Source organism: Echinops telfairi, unplaced genomic scaffold (assembly GCF_000313985.2).
Source record: "Echinops telfairi isolate 266 unplaced genomic scaffold, ASM31398v2 ScPeMD7_18;HRSCAF=68, whole genome shotgun sequence".
NCBI lineage: Eukaryota > Metazoa > Chordata > Mammalia > Afrosoricida > Tenrecidae > Echinops > Echinops telfairi.
Genome location: NW_022103915.1, coordinates 33,024,906 through 33,034,258, shown reverse-complemented (window position 1 = coordinate 33,034,258; position 9,353 = coordinate 33,024,906). Strand labels below are relative to the sequence as shown.

The following is a 9,353-nucleotide window of genomic DNA, read 5'->3' as shown; positions in this document are numbered from 1 at the left end:
GGGGAGAAGCCGCTAGCTCAGGACCACTTCCTGCTGCGCAGCCAGACCAGCATTGCATGTCTGCTGTCTTTCTGCTTTGTGGTTGACAGATCACAATAGGGATCTGGTGGGGGCTGGGGCTGCTCTCTTGGGTGGGTGGTTGTTAGTGGCCAGCTCTCGGGCACCGAGTGTGAGCAAGCAGAATGGCTCCCTTGGGTGTTTCTGGGCTGTGCTCTCTTCCACCCGCTTAATGCCGGTGTCCTCTTGCCATCGGCTTTACCGATTGCCCTTATAGGCTTTTAGAACTTCTTTCTCCTTTGTCCTGGGAGGGCTGGGTGAAAACCCCCAGAGCAAGCCAGTCCTCGCTCAACAGTCTACACACATCCTGTCTCGTGACTCTAGCTACCATCCCTCAATGCAGCAAACCCCCTCCCGCCTCCCCCCTGGGCTGTACACCCACCTGCATCTGTCCCTCCCGCCTGCCCCTTCCAGTCCTCTGAGCGCCGTGCCTGGGCAAATACATCCTGTCCCCTTGGTCCTGCATGGCCAATGGCTATGGGAAGCACGAGTGTCCCCATTCAGTCCATAGGCTTCTCCACTGCTTGCCCCAAAGGTATTCCCCAAAGGTGGTTTAGCCCCAGGTCTGAAGGGTGTCCAAGGGCCATAGTCTCAGGGGCTCCCACCAGACCAGTGAATCTGGCCTTCTCTGCCTTCGATCCTTGTCCTACATCTTTCCCGCAACTCTGTGCAGGACCCTCCACCATGCCCCTGAGCAGAGCAGTGGGCAGTGGTAGCTGGCGCATTTAGTCCCCTAGTCCCCGGGCAGTGGAGCTGTGCTTCACAGCCTTCTGACAGCCATCCATCCAGTTGTCTCCTGAGCCTCTGGTCATCTCCACTCCTCATTGCTCCAGAAGGTGGCTCTTAGGTGGCCCTGTGCAAACCCGCAAGACCCCAGCTACTGCTCACCAAAGTAGAATACTGTCCCTGTGGACTATGTTATGCCAATTGACCTCGATAGTCCCCAAGACCAGGATTTCAATTCCCCAGGCCAAATGACTCACTCCCCCAAGGCGTCTGGTTAGGTCCACCTTACCAGCTCCACCTGATCCACCATGCACATGGATCTATTTGCAGCCCAGGCACATAAGTAAGTAGGATTATCCCTCTGCCAGACCTCGTGGTATCCACGAGCATCTCCATGTAGTCCTGTCCATCTTGGCTGTAATCTTAATGGAAGCAGATCCCCAGGCCTTTTCTCCGGTGGTACTTCCAGGAGGGTTCAAAACATCCACCTGTAGGGGAGCAGTTTCAGGGCAAACCAACTGCAGCTTCCACAAGGACCTGACAGATGCTGGCATCGGCCTCCCAGGGTGCCTTGCTCAGCAACTCAGTTGAAGCCTCGTTGCTCTCTGGAGAGATTCACCTGAGGCTGCCATGGGCTACAAAGCTGGGAAATGGGGTCCCAGGCCAACACAAGCCCTGGAGGCTTCGGAGAAGAAGGGGGTGAGGTGCCCATCCACCTCCCAGGAGAACCTCCCCCTTTCGCTTTGTCAAGGTGCTCCTTGGAATTGAAGCCACAAAGGGCCGGAAGCCAAGAGAGTGGGGCTTAGGGCCGGTGGAATCCCTGCAGCAGACTTTTCCTGCCCTGCCTGCCAAGGAATGCATTTGGGAAGTCAGATGGAGACCAGGGAGCTCTCTGAGCCAGCTGTCACCCTCCTCCCTCCCTCCCTCCCTTTCCTTCCTCCCAGGCCAAAAGCCAAGGAAAAGCTAATGAGAACCGGGAAGCCGCCCCCTCTTCCAGGCAGCGCTGCAAGGAGAAGCCCCCAGCCAGGGCCCAGATGCTGAAGAAGCAGAAGACTGAGGCTACCGGCAACGCGGTAGAAAGCCGCTGCCCACACTGGCCTCACCGGCCTACCCAGCATTAGTCTCTCCTTTGGGGAAGGTCACTTCCCTTTTCCTTGGCTCTTTATGGGGAGCAGCCATTTCCCCCAAATGGATGAGCCTAGAATCCCTAGACTCAGCAGTGTCCCCAAAGGATGAAAGAAACCTGTTTTCTGGACCTCCAGCAAAGGCCATTCTACTGCGCATCTTTGCACAGGGTCAGCTTTAATGGCCAACAGGCCCTGGCCCCCTTGGGGACCAGTGAGGCCTAGGACTCCGTGTCAGCACCTCACCTGTCAGAGCCCCGAGAGCCAGCCTAGAAAATGTCACTAGTAGAATTTGGTGGTGGGCGGTGGGGAAGGGGGTGGGTAGGAGAGGGAGGTAGTAAGGTCAGGGGGTCAAATCCACTCTTGCTCCAAGGCTATCCACTTCCCTACCGATTTGCAGCTCAGAAGCCCCATAGACAGTCACTCTGAGTCAGAAGCAACTGTCTGGCAGCAGGTGGGGCTAACTTAAAAGTTGGTGGTTCAAACCCGCCCAGCAGTGCCACAGAAGATAGGCCTGGCAATCGGCTTCGCCAAGATGACAGCCAAGAAACCCCAGGGGGCCGTTCGACTCAGTCCTACATGGGGCTGCCATGGGTGGTAGCTAACAGGAACAAGACTTAACAAGGCCACAGGGGACCACAGCCTCAGAGCCCTCCACCCCTCGGCCTCACCCATGCCCTGAGACCCGAGGGAGCCAGGGGTTCCCACAGAACAGGGTAAGCAAGGTAAGCAGTCCTCGCCCTTCAGAGAGAACGCCGTGCCAAGAGGGGGTGCAGGAAGTGAGGCCAGTTGGGCAGAGGGTCTTCAGGCTGCCAGCCAGCTCCATCCATTGGTGGGGGGTGGGGAGAGCTTAGCAGTCCTCGGGCAGCGGAGGGAATGAACCATGAGCATCTGAAACCTCAGCATCACTGCACCCGGTTTGTCTGCTGCCACTCTTTCCAGTCCCTGGGAGGGCGAGTGGAGCCAGCGTATCCCTGTCTCGGTTCGAAACCACCAGCTGCTCCAGGGGAGGAAGATAAGGCTTCTTATTCCTGTAAAGATTTCATCTCGGAAACCCTCTGGGGAAGTTCTGCCCTCTCCTGTAGCATCGCTAGGTGTCCTAACCTTGACTCAATGGCAGTGAGGTGGTTTGGTTTGGTTTCTTATGCTGACGGGATACAGACATGACCGTGAGGTTCCCTATGGTGGGCGGGGCAGTCTCTCAGACATTCTAGGGGAAGGAGAAAATCAGATTTATTGGAAAAGATCAGAGGTTGTCAATATTGAAACACTTGGTCCCTACTTGCCAGGAGGAGCCCCCACCCCTCCCGCACCTCGTTCTATCCTCTTGCTGCAGGTCCCACTTCAACCTGTCTGCCAGAAGCAGCCCTCCCCCTGGGTGCCCACTTAGAGTGGTTCTGTGGTTCAGCCTTGGACACACAGGCTGTGGGCAGCTGCGGCCCCACCCAGCCCCTCTGCTGCCTTCCCGGGACCCCAGGGGGGGAGCTGCTGTGTGAGAGGCCCAGGTCTGGTAGGCAGGCAGGCAGTGAGGGATGCCAGTCTCCCGGCGAGGGACGCTGGGGCACACGAACGGATGCTTGAACAGGAATCTATTTTGGGAGGTGACCAGCAGCCCTGTGTGGGAGCCGAGACCTCCTCCCCACCCCCAAGCAGGAGAGCGGAGCCCTCCCTTTTAAAGTGATTTGGGGGGCTATGGGATGCTTCAGCCTGTGCTCCTGCAGGCAGACTGTTGCGCCTGGCCCCCACGTGCCCACGCCGGAACAGCCGCAGGCTCCCTTCTGTCCAGGGAGAACACAGAGGGTGAAGGTGAAGGCAGGGCCGCATAAACGAAGCCCCCTCTGTTGCAGCAGTGATGGGCATGGCCGCTAACTGCAAGGGTGGTGGAGGAGAAACCACAGGGCGGTCTGCACCCAGATGGGCCGGTTCTTCTCCGTCCTGTAAGTCACTAGACATCCAAATTGACTCAGTAACCCAGGGCAACCACAAGCAGGACCAGTGAGCACGTGGTGCTTCGGAGATAGACTCCTCGCCTCCCAGTCAGTGCACCTGACAGGTTAGCCACCACCCAGATGTCAGGAGGTGTGTGGCCTGCTACGCAGCTAAAGACGTTGCCTTGGGGCTTCCAGACTAAGACCAACGAGGAGGAAAAAGGCCTGGCCTGCTTCCAAAAGCACACTTCCAACCACAGCCGTCTGATCCTGCCGGTGGCCCATGACCTGGCCAGCGTGTGTGCCTGGGGAGGGCCATGGGTTGACCGCTGCCTCCATGACCGCCAGCAGCAAGCAAGACAAACAGGTCAGGCAAGAAACCTGGCCCGGGCCTACCCTGGGAGCAGCGGGGCACCAGGAAAGCAGCGAAGAGAGGGAGCCCTCCAGGCTTGGAACAGCAGGAATCTAGGACAGTGATGGGAGCCCCAGTGGCTCATTGGTTAGCCACATGACTATAAACCTTTCAGTGATTCAAACCCCGGGGAGAAAGTGGAGGCAGTCTGCTTCTGTAAAGATTCACAGCCTCAGAAGCCCTCTGGGGCAGTGGGAGTCTACGTCATCAACTCCGGGCCACGGGTCTCAATAGATGAGTCAGAATCCACTTGACAGCCCGCAACAGCAATGAAAACAGCAGCCCCCACAAAGTTCAAAGCCACCCAGAGATTTAACTGTGGAGGGTCAGACGCTGGATCGCCCCAGAGGGCAAAAGCTAGAACAAACGGGTAGGTGGCTCCTGGGGGGGTTTCTAACGGTGGCAACTGCACCCGAGTGGAATGTAGCCCCCCACCGTGGAATATGCCCGCTGGAGGAGCGGTGAAGGCCTTCGGAAGCTCGGTGGCCACGCTGTTTGGTGTAGTCGATCGGGTTCTGCCTGCCTTCCATTCCACAATCTCTTCCAACTGGGATCCTAAGCGGCATACGTACATACATGTCAAACGTACGTACGTACATACGTGTCAAACGGCTGCAATGGTCATTCCTTTTGCAGCTTTTAAATAAGCCAGGGAAGAGGAGTTTGGGTCAAGGGGTGGGCGTGTGCTGCGAGCGGAAGAAAAGAATCCCAAAGATCTAGATTCCACTGTACCTTGACGGGAAAAAGGCCAGATGATGACACCAGACGAGCCAGGGAAGCGCAGTAAGGGCAACAACTGCCTGTCACGCCTCATCCTTGCCGGTTTCCCTTCGTAACACTTGCTGCTGCTGCTGCGCTCTGGGCAATAGGGCTTTCTCCCCTGGTGTCTAAAAGGAAGTCGGGGACTGAAGGACACAGGCGCGTGGGCACAGAGACTGGGTTACTGAGAACAGCTGGACAGCACACTGTGGGGGGAGGTCACGTGCGTGGAGCCCCCTGGGCACGAGGACAGGGCCTCAGACCCCTCCAGAAAGGAAATTGGGTGAGAGCAGAAGAGATGAGCAAGCCCTTTGCTTTGACCTCATGCCATTTGCAGATTCCGGGTGGACAAGTTTGCATCTCAAACATCTCAGCCTTGTCCAGGAGGCCACCGGCTACCAGGAAGCTGTCTCCCGGGGGAGCTCCCCTCCTCCTGAGAGCTGCCTTAGGGACTGTCTTCAACCCAACTCGGGGGCAGGGAAGGGCTTTTGTGTCACATTCTGTCCAGCTGCCCTGAGAACCAGCCCAATTGCAAGCAACATTCCGTCTTCTCTCGCCGGGGTGGCTTTCAACTCATCATGGGATTGCATAAGTATCCACCCCACCCCCACACCTCATCTTTTGCTTTCAATTTCTCTTTGGCCTCTCGTCAATCATGGTAATCCCCGTAAAGTCAGCAAAGTTTTAATAAGATATTTTTTAAAGCTAAAGAAAGCCCAGTCAAGGGTTGTTAAGGCCTGTTTCTCACTGACATCTCTGGCAGGCACTCTTGGAGGCTGGCTGGAAGAGGGGGAGATGGGGGTCCCGGCTGCACTGGTAGTTTTCACAGGGATGGAGAGCCATTGGCTTATACCGTGCTCCCAGGCTTTCTAATTCGCATTCGGAATGGGGTGCATCTAACCCTCCAGGCCTAGTGGGAAAAGGCTCACTGTCTAACAAGGACAGGGAGCGCGCCCTTTACATCATGCCAGATGAGGTTGAGACACGGAGACGGATCGTCCAAGACAAAGTTCAACTCAATCTTGGACTCGGCATCTTGGATAGCAGGGAAATGTTGATGGGTCCCCGACCCGAAAGATACTGGAAGGTTCTCCGGATCCATAATGCTAGCTACGCAAAGAAGCCAACCAGCAGCCTGTGGGAGTGATCGTAGTCCACCCCCACAGACTGCACGGAGGGTTCTGGGACCATGACGGCCTTTCAGACCCTCTGGTTTCCTAGCCTGCAGTCTGGCTTTGGGGGACGTCATGAGCAGAATCACCAAGAAAGAGCGTGCGTGGAGTAAGGAGATCAGAGGCCCCAGATGCCCTTCCGCAACCTCACTCATGTTTTGGTGTCAAGAACCCCTTCATTTCGGCACCACCCCTGGAAATGTGCTCTCACAGTCTGACCAGGAGCCAGGGAACCCAATAGCAACATGAATAAAGCACTTGGCTGCTAACCAAAAGGTGGGCGATTGAAACCCACCAGCTGCTCCACAGGAGGAGGACGTGGCTGCTGCTGTAAAGGTCACAGCGTGGGGATCCTTAGGTGGCAGTTCATCTCCATCCTGAAGGTCACTGAGCCAGGATTGAGTTGAGGACAACAGCTTCTGTTAGGTTTTGGGTGCGGTCGATGGGTCTTACCCCAGCATGAGGGCGGTGCTTGTTTGGTTTGGTTTTTTAACGATTCCTTTATTTTTGTGCCCAGTAGAGCATAGACCAATGCAATAGCTTCTACACGTACCATTCAAGCACATTGATTACCTTTCTCAAATTGTCCCTCCCTGTCAACATACACACAACTGCCCTCGAGGTCTCCCATCCAGCCTTTAGATTCGCTGCTGTCACTGTGATCCCGTGTGCGGTTCTTTAAAAGAACACCGAGCCCTAGGCAGACATTCTGTATGAATGAAGCTAAGCGCAGAGGCCTGGCGGTTATGCATTGGGCTGCTAACCACAGGTCAGCAGTTCCAAACCACCGGCTCCTCCCTAGGAAAAAGACAAGGCTTTTTACTCCTTCAAAGAGTGACAATCTCCGAAACTCACAGGGGCAGTTGTACCTTGTGCTGTATGATCACTATGAGTCAGATTCGACCTGATAGCAGTGAGTTTGGATTGGTTTCCATTGTTTGGCTTAAAGAAGACTTCAGGGCATACTTTTGGTTTAAAGTTTAAAGATTATCTCAAGGCAATAGGTTAAGGGGTTCCTCCCCATGGCTCCAGAACACCTGCGGGCCATGAGAACGTGGAATTCTGTTTGGCTTATTCCCCCTTTGGATCAGGATTTATCTATAGAAGTTTTGATCAAAGCGGACAGTAATGGAGCTGTCAAACTCTCTGCCATCCAGTCGATGCTGGTTCACCTCAACCCTGTGGGATAGGATCGAACTGGCCCCTGTGGATTTTTGAGACTGTAACTCATTGCAGGAGTAGAAAGCCTCATCGTTCTCCCGAAAAGTGGCTGGTGGTTTTGAACCATTGGCCTTGTGGTTAACAGCCCACTGCTGCACCACTGTGGTATCAGGGCTCCTGTTGGATAGCATGAGAGTGGTATTGGTCTGATTGTCTCTCCTGGCTGACTGCTATGAGCCATCCAGGCGGCACCTTCCTGTGTCAGTAGCCAGTTACCTCACTGTGGTGTCACCAAAGTGTAAGAAGCTGGGGAGTGACTGAGCACAGCCAGCCACCCAGAGTTCAAGGCGACTGAAAACCGGGCAGCAACGTTTCCCCCACCTGCGTTCTCATCCACTGTGGAAACCTTGTTCGCTTGGTCCCCAGAGAACAACATCCCTTTAGTGCCCACAAAATCGAGAGGGCCAGACCAAGTCAGAAATAAGCAGCTGCCAATGGAATTCTTAATTCACCATGGGATGTAAGTCACTGGACTAGTTGTTATATTACCCAATGGATAGAACGGTGCCTACCGTACAGGGCTGGAGGCCTGGTGATGCCGTAGGTTACACATTGGGCTGCTAGCTGCAAGGCCAGCCGTTCAAAACCCCCAGCCACTCAGAGAGAGAAAGAGGAGGATTTCTACTCCTGTTAAAGAGGTACCATCCCAGAAACCCACAGGGACAGTTCTACCCTGTCCTATCAGGTTGGCAGGAGGAGTGCGAACCCGCTCGATGGCAGTGAGTTTAGGGTTTTGTTTGTTTGTTCAGTTATACCGTGCAGGCCAGACGTGAGGAGCAGGTGAGCTCATCAGACCAATCATCACCCCTTCCGAGGGCTCCTAACGGTGGCCTGTGGGCTGCGTCCTGCAGGTCCAGGCCTGGGGTGGCTGTGCCTCCCAGCTGTGCCACTGACTAGCGCTTTGGCCTGGGCAGCTCCCAAGCTTCAGTTTCCCCACCTGTGTAAGAAAGCTAACAGCTGAAGAGGATTCGGGAAAATGAGCTGCTTCCACAGGGTCGGCCGAGTAGGTGCTCCACAGGGGACTAGCACGCGTTCCAGGGGCTCCATCCCTCTCGGCAGCGCTGTCTGAGGCAGTTGACCTGCGATCCGTACGCTTTTCAGGGTCTGTGGTCGTGGCAAAGTCCATCCGCAGGCCTCTCTCCCAAGGCCATTGGGGGGACTCGAACTGCCAGCCTTTTGGTTCCTAGCCAAGTGCCACCCAGGGGGACACGGAAATGGGTGTGTCCTTGTTGTAAGGCCAGACCACGTCAGTTTCAACTCTGGGGAACCGAAGGGGACAGAGCAGAACTGCCCCCTAGGGGTTGCTAGGCGTAATCTCCAGTGGAGCCGAGCACCAGGTGTCTCTCCCAGGGAGCCCCTAGGTGGGATCCACCCACCAACCTCCAGTCACAACCAAGCTTGTAACCATTTTGCCAGTGGTCCTTTTCGCCTGTAGCCCTAAGACTTCCTCCCTCACTTTGTGAGGATATGTTCCCCACGAGAGGTAGACCTTGGCTCCCTCCTACCTTAAGTCCTTCCCAACACTATCTGCCCAGGGAGGTATCATCACCATCGTCCGGCAGGTGAGTGGGTCTCATATCTGACAATGTGCCTGACGCACGTGTTTGTTTGTTGATGACAGTGGCCAGCTCGTGGTAGCCACTGTGTAGAGGGTAGCTATTCTTAGCGGCTTGTTTTTAAAATAGACTCAGAGAAACCCTTTCTCTGCTCTCCGGAGCCTGGAGAGACGGAGTACGGCAGCAGGCCGGCTTCTGCTCGGTGATCCATTTCTCGAGCTCCTCGGTGCTTCCTGGGTTTGGCCATCCCAGGTGGTGCTGGGAAGCAGGGAGTGTCCTTAGGAAAACACTGCAGCCGCCTTCAGGACTGGCATCTTCTCTCTGACTCATGTGCATGACCCTGAGAAGCCTCCTGCTTCCAGACCCAGATCAGGAGCGGTCCTCCCTGCGATAAGAGT

General features: G+C 55.6%; 1 protein-coding gene and 1 long non-coding RNA gene across 2 annotated transcripts in view; one reads left to right on the top strand and one right to left on the bottom strand.

Moving 5' to 3' along the window:
• Positions 1-9,353, top strand: part of RGS6 (regulator of G protein signaling 6) — a 611,147-nt gene that overhangs the window by 589,625 nt on the left and 12,169 nt on the right. The gene's annotated exons all lie outside the window — the stretch shown is intronic.
• LOC123521411 overlaps positions 4,541-9,353 on the bottom strand; it is a 17,291-nt gene continuing 12,478 nt past the window's right edge. Inside the window, exons 2-3 of the long non-coding RNA XR_006679849.1 lie at positions 4,980-5,134; positions 4,541-4,802 (exon numbers count right to left, since the gene is read on the bottom strand). This is a non-coding gene — a long non-coding RNA (uncharacterized LOC123521411). The remainder of the gene's footprint in view (positions 4,803-4,979; positions 5,135-9,353) is intronic.